Source organism: Marmota monax, unplaced genomic scaffold, assembly GCF_021218885.2.
Source record: "Marmota monax isolate L192 unplaced genomic scaffold, Marmota_monax_Labrador192_F-V1.1 WCK01_AAM20220418_F8-fsc00019, whole genome shotgun sequence".
In the NCBI taxonomy this organism is placed as follows: Eukaryota; Metazoa; Chordata; class Mammalia; order Rodentia; family Sciuridae; genus Marmota; species Marmota monax.
The window spans coordinates 22267193-22282363 of record NW_026695242.1 but is presented as its reverse complement, the minus strand read 5'-3'; the positions used below and the strand labels follow the sequence as shown (position 1 = coordinate 22282363).

At 33.2% G+C, this 15171-nt stretch overlaps 1 protein-coding gene across 1 annotated transcript in view; it reads right to left on the bottom strand.

The window, feature by feature from the left end:
• Positions 1–15171, bottom strand: part of Pcdh15 (protocadherin related 15) — a 1685700-nt gene that overhangs the window by 1287242 nt on the left and 383287 nt on the right. The gene's annotated exons all lie outside the window — the stretch shown is intronic.

Sequence of the window (15171 nt, the reverse complement as noted above, 5' to 3'; positions counted from 1 at the left end):
GGGTCTAACCTAGGACGTCCTGCAGGCTAGGTAATTGCTCTTCCACCTAGCTACAACCACAACTGCCAAAGTGCTGATATAATGCAAAAGAAAATCTTGATTTTTAAATGTTTAGAAATGAAAAAAAAAGTCTGAACATGATCTCAAAAAACTCTTTCTATTAATTAAATCCAAAAATCTAATGGCCATTGGATATGTAGATAATGATGTTATAGTCTAAAAATTGTGTACTTTTAAAAAACTAATTTTGTTGTTTAATTCTGATTAAACCAAACATAATAATCTTTTTAAAAGATCAGAGTCTTATAAAGGAAACAAAAAATTAAAAAAAAACAATAAATACTAAAAGTAACCAAAGAAATTTAAGCAAATTCTTATTAGTCATATTCTATTATATGATCTGCACATATTCTCTGCATATCAGAAACATTTAACAATCAAATATTAAAATGGAACTCACAAAACCATATCTATAACTTATAATTTTGTTTTTATTGAAATTTTATCAAGACTATTGACAATTCGCATGCTGTTGTAAAAAATCAGAGAGATCTTGTGTGGCCTTTATATAGTTTCCCCAGTGGTAGAATCTTGTAAAAAATAGAGTACAGAATATGTTATCAGGATATTGACATTGCTACATACAAATAATTTATTCAGACTTCCCTATTTTTTTATTTACATTTTTTTCCATATCTTTATTTTATTTTATTTTTATGTGGTTCTGAGGATCGAACCCAGTGCCTTGCATGCGTGAGGCAAGTGCTCTGCCACTGAGCCACAGCCCCAGCCCAAAGAATTTTTTTTCTTTTTTTTTTTTTTTTGGTGGTGCTAGGGACTGAACCAAGGGCCTTATGAATGTTAGGTAGGCACTCTACCAACTGAGCTACTGAGCTATATCCCCAGCCCCCAGACCTCCTTATTTTCACATGTACATATTTCTGGGTATGTATGTGTATATGTGTGAGCTTATGTGTATTAGGTTCCATAGATTTATACGGCAGGTTTGGGTACATTTTCCACCACCACAGTTAAGATGCTAAATAATTCCATTGGTACAAAGATTCTTTGTATAATATTTCTGAAGCCACTTCCCAGGCCTAACCCCTGGAAAACACAAATCTGGGTTTTTCTCCATTTCTATAATTTTTGTCCTTTCAAGAATACTGTACAAATGGAACCATGTAATATTCACATTTCTGGAACTAGAATTGCTCATAGAGCACAGTTATGTACATCAGTATTTTGTTTCTTGTTGTTGCTAGTCATCTCATTGCATGTTTGCAACAGTTTATTTAACCAGTCAACTCTGGAAGGACACCTGGAACATTTTCAGGTTTGAGCTTTTATGAATAAAACTACTATAAATGTTTGTATGCAGGTTTTTATGTCAACATATTTTTATTCTTTGTGATAAATGTCCTTGGATACAGTTGCTGAGCCAAGTCCTACTCACTGTCATAATATAACACTGATTAATAGAAAACAATACATGTTGTTTTAAGCTATAGGATATATTACATTATGATGCAGGAATAAATATCCCAATATTTTCATGACTCTCATGACTATCATAAAGATATTGGGATGTTCATTCCTGCATAATAATGTAATATACATTTCTGCTCACATATATTGAGAAAACAACAAAAAGAAAATGGGGAAGTTTTCAAATAACATTTTTAATAGAAATAATAATTGTTATTCACAGGCAACCCAACTTTAAAAAAATAGATTCTTTCTTTAGTTGCCTTATTTCTTCAACCATGTGGATCTAAAATTGTTCAAATGATGCTAGCTCCACAAAAAACTACAAATACTTGGTAGTATTTCCCCTTCTGTGATGGGTAAGGTTTTTACAGTTATCGGTGAAACCCCCAATTCATTCAGATCCTGACAGATATATATTTTGGGGGCAGCAGGTTATACCCTATACAAAAAGTAGTACAAGAAAAAGCATTAGCACTTCCAAATATACTTTTGTTCAATAAATCATCACCTGCTTCATCTCTATTGCCCAGATATAATCCTGTCTAAGGAAAAATAGATCAGTAAAGAAAGGAATATTTACCTATTTATTACTTTCTTTTAAAATATTTAATTTTTATATGCCTTAATTTTTCAAATCATAAAATATAGAAGCTGATAGTGGGACTTATACAGTCCTGTAATCTTTTTCTCTTTCATTGGACATCCAATTAAAAGATTTTTTTCCTGTAGCTAAGCAATGAAAAACTATAATTAAACAATTAATTAAGAATAGAGGACATTAATTATCAATAGTAACAGAGTCTAAAATATCAGTGGCATAAGAATAAGTTCAAGGACATATAACCTAGCAAAGAAACTGAAGCAATTTTGCATTAAAATTTGAGAGGAAATGTTTTACTTTCTCCAAAGGAAAGCTAAAAAAAATCACTAAAAATGGTAAATAATCAAAACTCAAATAAATGAATACACACACACACACACACACACACATATATATATATATATATATATATATATATATATATATTCTATCACATATATTTAAATTACAAGGCTACTACTATTTATTTATTAAAGATAAAGAAATCTCTAAAAAACATTGTTAAAACCAGCTAAAATATATCTATTGGAAAATCAAGATTTTTCTCTATATCAAAGTCATCAGTCATAAGATCTACTGAAATGATAATAATTTTGAATAATTTCAGCATTCAGTTAAAGAGAAAAGATACTTCTTAAAACACAAGTGGATTTTTGCTGAATCATGCTTAGTTAGAATAGAAATCATGAGAGGTGTAATGACAGTTTATTTGATAAATACAGCAAATATTGGGGCTCGTGATATCTATTTAATTTTCAATCATCATAAAATTTCAATTACTTTTAGATTTACACCTAAATAGATCCAAAACAGTTCAATGTGGACAGACACACACAATTAGGGAAAGGACCAGGTATGAAGAAGAAAAGACAATGTAAGAATTTAGTTAAAAACTAATTGAATCAATTATGTAGTTAAAAGAATTGTTTTCCAAGTAGCTGGACCTAACACCACCTAACCCATCTTGTTATTTCTCTTAGCTGTATAAATTGAATTTTACTTCTTCTAAAAATCTCTACCTCAGTTTTGAAATTTATTATGCCTATAATTTAACTTGTATTGGTCTACTAATTGATACCACATTCCATAGCTTACCATCTTTGTAACAAATGCAGGAATTGTTGAGATTAATCAAGAATGTAACTTCATGAGTAAAGCATGAGTTTTGTGCTATGTAGCACTGCACATTTCAAGTGAACCAGAATAAGGTATTCTTTTTGTCTGGAAGAATCTGCAGCTAAACTCCAGAAACATATAAAGCTTTTCTTACAAAGTATATGGCTCATTCAGCAATGTACATAAAATTGAACTGGTAAAGTACGCTGATTGATCAATAAAGTTTGTGGCTCCATTTGTAAAGTGTGCAAAGATTAAAACATTTTACTCTTTGGTTCAGTGAGTTAAGTACATAATGTTTCAAATAGTATATTACACATTTGCAGTCAAGTACATTGCACATTGCAAATTAGTCAACCAGGAAAACATGCTATTTCAGTGATTAGGTAAGAATATACAATGTGAAATAAAATTAGTAATTTGGACAAAGAATTATACAAAATGCTATTCACTAATTCTTATTTCTCTTCATCTTTTAAAAACTCAACTATTTCAACATCTATTTTATACATAGCTCTTCTTTGGAAGCCTTATATTAGTTACTAAGGACAAGCATGAAAATATACTTATCACAGCTTTAAGACTTAACAAAATATATAACAGAATTCATACATTTGATACATAAGGCTGCTATTGTAATTTAAATTATATTTGCTATTGCATTTAAATTGTATTTTAAATTGTATTTAACTTGTATTTAAATTATAATTTAAATAACTAAAAATCATACTTTAAAAATTCTGATCATTCACATGTGTTTCTAACCAGTAATATTTTTCCTATACCAAAAATGGCAATATGATATGCTAGAGGGTAGAATTTTCAGGGAGGGTTGAACCCTTTCAGTTGATATTCTGTGTGGCTATGGTTATAAAGTGAATGTCTCTCATAAATAAAGGTTTTTGGAAGGTGCTATTTTCTAGGGACTATGGTTCAGAGAGTTCAGGGCTCCAATTACAGCAGAATCTGTAAAATTTGATCCATAGCTCCATCTGGAAATACTGGTAATAAGGGTGCGATGTCTCTTTCAAGAGCAAGCTGTGTGTCATTTGAATGTTAAGTTACATATTTAAGGAAAAAAGGATTTAGTCCAATTGAACAGAGGTTTATAAATCTCTGCGACTCGGTCAACACAGAGCACAGAAGAGAAGTATACATCCAGATCCTTTTTCTCAAGGGACCTACCATCTTTTGGAGACACTTTAACTTATACACAGAAAATAAAGTAAAATGAGAAAACACTGTTAAGCTCTAAGATATATAAAGGCAACAGGGGCTGTGAATTTCCATAAATAGAGGATGCTTTGTGAAATTTGTGTGACTTGAAATATGGATAGGATTGTGCAAAGAAATGAAATGATAACTCTAGGTCTTAGTCTTGCTATAGTAAGAAGACAGTGAATAATAGAAGTTTAAAATTCAAGTTGGTTTACAAACAGTTAAGCTTACACCACCACGTATATCATGAGAATTGGTTCCAGTAATTCAGTGAGATAATCACTTAACTCATCCAAATTCTTCATGTTGCCTGCAATATGTTACAGAAGATTAGCAGTTAAGGTTAGACAAGTAAAACATGCCCAGATTTTAGAGTAATCTGAGGGGTAAAGTAGCCTGGATTCAATTTAATTGCACTTGGATTTTTTTTTTTTCAGAATATTTTTCTGCTATGAATTTCCTACAAGTTTTAGGAAGAATACAATCATAATAATTGCAGTGTTTTAGGAAAATTAATTTGTTTCTACAATGGGCTAAAATGAATGGAGATTACTGATAGGGGATTAATTAATTCTTAGATGATACAGATATGAGTTTATGGTGAAGTAGAACTAGATAAACATTATTAGAGACAAAATAGCTGAGTTTGAATTTAAAGGGACTATGGACAGAACTAGATAAAAAATAAAGGTTGAATCAATGTGAGATTCTAATATGATTCTCAGAACTCAATTTTAGAACATTTAATTTTTGAGACTTAGTAGTAATGTTTTGAAAAATATAGTATTGGGGTATTAGGAAAAAAAGATGATACAAGTTAGAGGTATTTGCAAAAAGGCAATGACTAATCATGTGAAAGCAAGGAGTAGAAGATTCAGCATATGACTAGTTAGGGGATGAGCACAGGAAGGCAAAAAGGCACAGAGGAGGAGAGCAAGGAGGGTCAGATACCATAACAATAAATTATTTTTTAAAAATCAGTGATTTTTAAAACTTGCAAGAAATTAAAAAGTGATAGATTGAATTAGAAAAATGAAGTCATAGGATTTCGAGGGAAACATCATTATCCATGTATAACTTCATTTCAGAATTGTAAAGATTTTATATTTCTACCATTGTACTTTTTCCTCTATAAAAGTCTATTTGTTTTTGCTAATGGGGGTGTGGTTATGTATGTATAAGAGAATTTAGGAGAAATGGAACAACAAGAAAAGTATAAATATAAAGCATAGCATAACTTATTCAGTGCCACAATATTGCAAATGATGTCAGTGGGATTAAGTCAATAAGACCAAAGTTACATTTCTGTTTAATGATTGAGAAATCTGAGAAAGTTTGAAAATTGGTAGAGTTATTAATAAACTTATATGTCAAGTATTAGTTGAAGGCCTATTATGCCTCATGAATAATTATAGAGGAAGAGCACATAGTGGTATACAAGACAGACTGGGATATTGCACTACTGAGCTTACCTTCTTTTAGAGATAAACCATAAGTAATTGGGAAAACAACATAATTTCATGTAGAAATAAGAACTTGAAGCCAACCTATCACTGAATGGGAAGAATATTGTATGTCATGTAGTGGTATGTCTCCTAGAGAAAGTGATTTTTGAAAAGTAATTTGAATTTTGAAAAAGTGTTGGTATGCCTTGGCAGAGAGAGCAAATATCAAACAGGAGCCCTCAGTCAGGATGAGCAAGTTTGTCAGCAAGTCTGATCAGTGAATGAGGACAAGGGGATTATTAAATGAGGTAAAGACAGGTAGGCAGAGTCCATATTACATAGGATTATGTAGAACTTTGTAAGAAATCTGGTCTAAATATTAAAAGCAAATATCATTTGATTTTGTGCATGGCACTGATCTTTTGTTTGTGTTATTTTGTTTTTAAAAGCCTGCCTTCACTATTTTATAGAATAGTTGGTTTAGAGAAGTAGGAATTGGAGATAGGCAAACTATTTAGGAAATTATTAGTCTATACGAGAGGTCCTAGCAGTTTGAAACCAAGGTTGCTGCATGAGATGTGCAAAACAGGATGCAAAGGCCTTGATTTAACTCATACAGTTTTGAATAGAAATAATGGTCATATACAGGATATGTTTGGGAAGTTGATCCAATATAATACTGGTAAATAAATAGGATATAGGGTCAAAATATAAAGAATCAATGTTGTTTTCTCTGTCCTTGGTTATTGGTATAAACAAGGGTAAGTAATGTACTGGTTAACTGAGGAATAAAACATTTGTAGAGGTAAAATTTGTTTGGTCAAGAAAGAAGATAAAAGATTAGTATATTTTTCTTTTCCATATATCAATATTTCTAATGGGTTAAATGTATAAAGGTAATTTATATAATGTTTTAATGTAGGAATTTTAATTTTACTTATAGCTTTCTTCCTTAAAATATTCTTCATAGGCCATTTGGAAGGCAAACCTCTAGGTAATACTGCAGGATGCCAAAGTAATTTAAATATAAATGACATATGCCATATTTGCATTTGACAACTTAACCTAGGTCCATCCTACCTACAGGGCTTTTAAAGTGTTACAGAAAGAAGGAAAGCAAAATCTTTTTTTAAGTATTGGGCTTCACTTCTCCAAATGTAGTGTGAATTGTGGAAAGACAAATGCCTCTGCTTTGATCTCTGTAGGAATTTGGGGTCGCAATCCACATTTGTAGCTGATCCATGAGCTGTGTCTTGTCTAATGAACAGACTCATGGTGCAATCCTTTGGCCTTGTTAGTTTCTCTCTTATTGAGTCAGGATGCCTCTGGGGTACCTTGGTGGTCCACAAAAAGTAATACTAAAAAAATGTACTCTTTAGATGGCTAAAAAACAAGAAAAAGAACAGTGAAATAGCATACCTTGCTGTGTTATTCCTTCCATGCAACTAATCAGTATTCCTCAGGCTTTATTTAAGCAGCATGAGGAAGTCTAATTAAATCAACATAAGCCTTGGCCAAACTCATGGTTATGACACATGAAATGCAATTGATACGACTCAGAATATCCTGTCTTCTTTCAATATTTCATAATAATCCTACTATTTTAAGACTAACTTTTCTCATAATGACATCCTACTGAATGGTGAAGTTCTAGACATGAATATAAAGGGACAAAGTGTTTGCCCAGTCATCATGTGGTCTGTCTTTTCCTGTTGATTGAGAGAGGTTAAGGGCTTGTCTGTCATGAAAACATTCAATGTTCCAGCTGTGCACTTGTTATCATCACTGCTACCACTCCATTTTACTATGTGCATTTGTTCATTGCATCTCCAGAAGGCCACAATATTGCTATATGTTAGTGTGTTTATTTGTACTCTATGGTACAAATAGACCCACAAAATATTACCTAACCACATCGGAAATGGGACAACAAGGATCAGCTTTGATCATTAGAGAGAATCATTCATGGTAGCTTTCTGAGATGGCTACACATAACTTTAAAAGTTTAAAAAAGTTTATAAATATGTATTCTGGAAACAACAAATCTGTGATGGGTTATAAGATTTTGTAAATAATATTTTATAAAGTAAATTCTGTATAGATATCCAGAAAGATTTTATGGCTTATCTTACTACCTTCTAGATTCTGTCTATTGACTTGTAATTACTGATTAAAAGTCAATTTTTATTCCACAAGCCACTAAAGAAAATTTGGTCAGAAGAAAGTACTATAATGTATTATATATATGATATTATATATATATATATATATATATATATATATATATATATATATACACAAATATATGAGAGAGAGAGAGAGAGAGAGAGACTACTTCTAGTAACTATAAAGAATCATCTATAAATTCCATTGCATTGTTGGGATAGATATCATTTAAGTTCTTAAGTATTAAAGTTAATTTTGGTATTATCAAACCTATATATTCACAATATTGCTAATCCATTTTACACATGGTAAGTTCAACTCATAGAAAAAATATGTAACTGGCCCAAAAGAAAATGTTAGTGCTTTTTCCAGCATTCAAGACTAGGCAATATGACATCAGAAGTATTGACCTTTAAACATATTTTATAGCTATATGTCTAATTTATACACTGATTCATTCAACAAATATTCATTGAGTCACACACAGTAGAGAAACACTATATATAATCTCAAAAATATCAAAGATAAATTTTTTTAAGTATAAAAAAAAAATTAAAGTTTTGTGCACATGGCTGCAATCCCAGTGGATCTGAAGGCTAAGAAAAGAGGATTGTGAGTTCAAAGACAGCCTTAGTAATGGCCAGGCACTAAACAATCAGTGAGACCTTGTCTCTAAATAAATACAAAATAGGGTTGGGGATGTAGCTCACTAGTCAAGTGCCCCTGAATTCAATCTCCAATATCACCCCTCCCCCCAAAAAAATTAAAGTCTAATATAATATCTTCTTTTAGCTGGACCAAGTATGATGGAAAAATAAGGCATTTAAATAACATGTTTCTCTTAATATAAGCTAATACCTAGTCTGCCAATATCTAGACTGCTATCTTCATGAGATATTTTAGTTTGGCACACTGCTTCACATTGAAACTTGGATCTGTACTTGATTTTTTTGTGAGCATTCCAAGGTTAATTAGTGAATTAAACTATTACTTTGAAATCTTCCAGTGTCAGAAGGTATTTTCCAGAGTACTACCCTGATGGAAACAGATATATGGGAAGTAAGAGAAGAACAGGTAAGAGCATAGATGTTGAGATTGGAGATCCAGGTTAAAATTAAAACCCTCAATTCCAAGTCACATAGACTTATCAGGTTTCCATCAGTCAAATGGAACAACCAATACTTAAAAGACACGGTAAAATGAGGAGGGCGGTTTCAAGATGGCTGAATAGAGAATGCCAATTTCTGGGTGTTCCATGGAGTAAAACCAAGCAAACAGATAGGCAGCTTCTCAGCAATATGAGTGAACGAGAGAGAGAGAGAGAGAGAGAGAGAGAGAGAGAGAGAGAGAGAGAGAGAGAAACTGGAATTTAAAACTGGACATTCAGAGAAGACAAGGGATTCAAAAGGTTGGCTATAATAAAGTAAGGAAGAAATCCCAGCACCATAGCTCCTGACAGAGCCAGGCTGGAAGTATCAATCAGTGAGGTCTCTCCATAAGCAAAGTGGAGGGATAAGGGAATTTAAAAAACCCACATTTTTAGAAAACCTGAGGCATGTCTGGGTACAAGGCATTTAGAAATCAAGGACATTGCCTGACAAACCTGAAAGGCATGGTGCAAAATATCCCTGTGTGGGAAAGAAGCTGCAATCTTTTCAGGCATGTGTAGAGGACAAAGGAAGGAACCATTTTGCAGCCATAGCCTGGGGACAGGCAGCTGATGGCGTCTACTCCTGGTAAACCTGAGTTGGCTCAAAATACAAGCCTAGTAAACACACACTGTATGACATAGAGTGTACTTAAGTGACCAGAGAAAATCCAATGTGAGAGAAGTTTACACTGGGACAATTGGTTGAAGAAATCAATCCAGCCCCCTCCCCCTCCTCCAGTCCAATTGCTAGCAGGACCAGCTGGGAGAGACATATCTTGCCTGGAACTCCGGATGGCAGGGGTCGAAGAAACTGAGTTTGGAGGCTGAATCTGAGACTAGGAAACTTAGGATCTGCAGGTGATTTAGGGGACTAAGAGCAAGCTCCTCTGCTACATGAGTGGAATCTAGGGGAGATCCCTGGGGTAGAATTTTCCAGCATGACAGCAATTACTGGGCCAAAAAGGTTTGCTGATTAAAAATTTTGAGACCAATTTGCATTCAGTGAAGAGCCTGGATTCTACCTAAGATGTTAACTCTGCCACCAGGAAGTCCACCAATGGGTTTATCTCTATCACTTCAGCAATTTGGAGGATGGAGCATCACACATCATGTAAACCCACCTAAAACTGCTGAGAAGAGAAGCTGAGACTCTTCTAAACTTCAATGGGGAAAGAATTCTTTAACTTTCATGGAGATTTTTCTCTCCCCACCACCTTTTTTTTTTCTTTATTCATTTGTGGCATAATATGGACATTTATTCATACTCACATTTGTGTTTTTTTTCCTCACTTCTAGCATTTTGAAGTCAGTTATTTTTTACTAATCAGTTTTATGAGGATTAGGATGTTTGATTAGTATATTTTAGTTTTGTTTTGTATTTTTTTATTTTTAATTTTAAAAAATTTTTACTTTATATATATTTTCTTTCCTGCCCATTTGGTTCTCTTCATTCTTCTTCCCTCTTTTCTTTCTTAATAGCCAATTTCTATTATCCTCATACACTCATCCTTTAAAATTTTACTTTTATATTCTCTCCTCCTCCCTCACAATCATCACATCATCTATCACTTCTGTTCTCTGCCTGTTTATCACTTGAAATTGTAAACCCTTTTGCAAACTTGCTATTTGTATTGTAAGCAATAACTGATCCTATCATTTCTGTTTATTATTATAATTAACATCCTTGATATCATAGGAGGAACTATTTGGCTTAATGATGTATATTGTCTGTATTTGCTATTTTTATTATTTGTCTCCTACTAAATAGTGAAGTACTGGAAAGCTTCATGAACAAAATAAGTCCACAGGGTAGAAAATCTACTGCCTCAGATCCACACTGTTAGCTGGGTAGACACACAAACAACATGAAAAAAGAGAAAAAAATCATCCTCCCAAAGCCAAGATACTTTAATAATAGGATGCATCAACGCCAAGGTGGAAGAAATATCAAAAAAGGAGTTTAGAACATTCATAGTTAAACTTATCTATGAAGTAAAGAATGGTATAAGAAGTGAAATCAGAGAGAAAATACAAGAAGTGAAAGATTAATAAAGACAGAGATTCTGAAACAAAAATAAGCAGAATTCATCAAAATGAAGTAATCAATAAACCAAATTAAAAATTCAATTGAAATAATCATCAACAAACTAGATAATTTGGAAGACAGAACCTCAGGCAAGGAAGACAAAATATATAATCATTAAAAGCAAAATTGACTGCGCTGAAAAGATGACATCACATCTCAAAGCCCTACAGAAAGAAGAACAAACCAACACCCAAAGCAGTAGAAGATAGGAAATAATTAAAATCAGAGTTGAAATCAATGAAATTGACACAAAGTAAATAACCCCAAATTTGGCAAAAGTTGTTCTTTGAAAAAAAAAACAATAAAATTGATAAACCATTAGCCAAGCTAACAAGAAAAAGAAAATTCAAATTTAAAAAATTTGCAACAAAAATGATAATATCACAACAGACAGTATTGTAATACAGAAGATAATCAGAACCTATTTTGAAAATGTCTACTCTAATAAAATAGAAAATCTTGAAGACAGCAACAAATTTCAGAGACATATGACCTACACAAATTGAATTAGGAGGACATAGATGTGGGAAGCCATTCTCACACGTGACTGGGCAACTCCTGGTTTGGGTCTGAGGCGCTCTGGCTAACTGTGTTGGAGCTTTCCCTGCCCTCTCCTGATTCGAGAGCCTGTCCGTGTGGGGGTGTGACTGACCACTGACCCCGGGGGCCAATCACTGACCCTGACCTTGGAGTGCGGCCCCCCTCAACCTTCATTGGATGCAATTCTCCCCTGAATTTCTTGTTCCCCAATAAAAGGCTACTCCCTGGCGTGCTTCCTCTCTCTCTCTCCTGCTAACCCTGAGTAATCCTTACAGCCCTACCGGGTGGTTCGAGGTGTGAGTCAGAGGGAAAGCCGTCTCGGACCTGGTCATAGAAAAAGGTAACTGAGTCTGTGTGTTTTATTTCTATCTCGCTAGCTAACTTTTATGCCAAGAACCTCTTTAATGAAACCAGTGCGCTGGTCGCATGGTGGACATAGATTTAAACACATCAATATTAAGCATTGAAATTGAAGATGCCATCAAAAGCCTACCAATCAAAAAAAGCCCAAGATCAGATGGATTCTCAGCTAAATTATACAGACCATCAAAAAGGAACTAACACCATACTTCTCAAGTTACTCCATGAAATAGAAAATGAGGTAACCCTTCCAAACTCATTCTATGAACCTGGTATCCTCTGGACACCAAAACCAGAGAAAGACTCATCATGGAAAAAAAAGTTCAGACCAATATATCTCTGGTGAACACAGGTGCCAAAATTCTTAATAAAACACTGAGAAATTGCATGCAAAATGTATTAAAAAGATAGCACACAATGATAAAGTGGGGTTTATTCCAGGGATGCAAGGTTTATTGAACATACAGAAATAAACAAGCATAATTCATTATATCAATAGGCTTAAAGACAAGAATTATATAATTATTTCAATAGATGCAGAAAAAAACATTTGACAAAATTCAGCATCCTTCATGTTCAAAATACTAAACCAACTAGGTACAGTAGGAACATACATCAACATTGTAAAAGCTATATATACTAAAACCAAAACCACCATCATTCTAAATGGAGAAAAAATTAAAGCATTCTCTCTAAAAACTGGAACAAGACAGGTATGCCTTCTTTCACCATTTCTATTCAACATAGTCCTGGAAACTCTACCCAGAGAAATTAGAGAGAAGAAAGAAATTAGAGGGATACAAGTAGGAAAAGAAACACTCAAACCATTCCTATTTGTTGACAACATGATTCTATTTTTTTTAAAGAGACAGAGAGAGAGAGAGAGAGAGAGAGAGAGAAAGAGAGAATTTTTTAATGTTTATTTTTTAGTTATCAGCGGACACAACATTTTTTGTTTGTATGTGGTGCTGAGGATCGAACCCGGGCCGCAGGCATGCCAGGTGAGCGCGCTACCACTTGAGCCACATCCCCAGCCCCAACATGATTCTATATTTAGAAGACCCACAAAACTCCACCAGAGAACTTCTAGAATTACTAAGTGAATTCAGGAAAATAGCAGAATATAAAATTAACACCTATAAATCAATTGTATGCCTTTATATCAGTGGCGAATCAACTGAAATAGAAATTAGGAAAAGTACCCCATTCCCAATAACCTCAAAGAAAAAAAATATTTGGGAATCAATCTAACAAAAGTGGTGAAAGACCTCCACAATGCAAGCTACAGACCACTGAAGAAACATATTGAAGAAGAGTATAGAAGATGAAAATTCTCCAATGTTCTTGGATAAGCGGAATTAATATTGTCAAAATGTCCATACTACCAAAAGCATTATACAGATGTAATGCAAGTCTTTAATAAGTTCTGATCATGTTCTTTATGGAAATTAAAAAAAAAATAGTCATGAAATATATTTGGAAAAATAGGAGGCCCATAATAGCCAAAGCAATCCTCAGCAATAAAATGATGCAAGAGGTATCACAATGTCAGACCCTTAAATTATACTATAGAGCTATAATAACAAAAATGGCATGGTATTGCCACCAAAATAGATATAAAGACCTATGGTACAGAATAGAAGACAGACCCACCTAAATACAGTAATCTCATATTAAACAAAGGCACCTTAAATATACATTGGATAAAAGATAGCCTCTTCAAAAAATGGTGTTGGGAAAACTGGAAATCCATATGTAATAAAATGAAATCTTTCATGCTGCATAAAACTCAACTCAAAGTGGATCAAGGACCTGGGCATTAGACCAGAGACTGTGCACCTACTAGAAGAAAAAATAGGCCCAAATCTCCATCATGTCCTCTTAGGAAACAAATTCCTCAACAAGACTCCTAAAATTCAAGAAGTAAAATCAAGAATAAATAAATAGGACTGTGTCAAACTTAAAAGCTTCTTCACAGCAAAGGAAAAAATTTAGAGCATGAAGAGAGAGCCTACAGAATGGGAGAAATCTTTGCCACCTATGTACCTGAGATAGAGCAGTGATCTCTAGTATATATAAAAACTCAAAAAAACTTGACACCAAAAACAAGCAACCCAATCAATAAATGAGTTAAGGAATTGAGCAGACGAAATAGTAATGGTCACTTAAAAACAGCATACTACAGGGACACAGCCACATCAATGTTCATAGCAGCACAATTCACAATAGCTAAACTGTGAAACCAATATAGATGCCCTTCAATAGATAAATGGATTTAAAAAATGTGGCATATTTACACAATGGAATATTACTCAGCATTAAAAGAGAATAAAATCATGGCATTTGCAGGTAAATGGATGGAGTTAGAGAAGATAATGCTAAGTGAAGTTAACCTATCCCAAAAAACTATATGCCAAATATTTTCTTTGATATAAGGTGGCTGAAGTGAGATAGGGAGTGGGAGAAATAGACAAACTCTAGATAGGGCAGAAGGGTTGGAGGGGAAAAATAGGGACATGGGGTTATTAATGATGGTGGAATGTGATGATCATTATTATCCAAAGTACAGGTATGGAGATATAAATTGGTGTGAATATACTTTGTATACAACCAGAGTTATAAAAATGTGTGCTCTATATGTGTAATAAGAATTGTGATGCATTCCGCTGTCATATATAAATAATAAATAAATAAACAAATAAATAAAAATAAAAGAGCAAGGCAAAAAATAAAAATAAAAAAAGAAATCAAAGACAAACTGATTCAGACTTCAGAAAGTATTGATGGAGAAGAGACCCCAGGATAAGGACTTTTTAAATATTTTTCACTTGTATTCCTCTATAGCAATGTAAGAACGTTAGAACAGTAGCAACTAGTTATTTTTTACAAAATTTTTTTCATTCTGAAATAGCTTAAAATACAGAAAGGCAGAAAAATAATTTCCATTTTTGTCATTGAAAATAACTTTGATATTTGGACTTTCTGTCATGATTTTTCA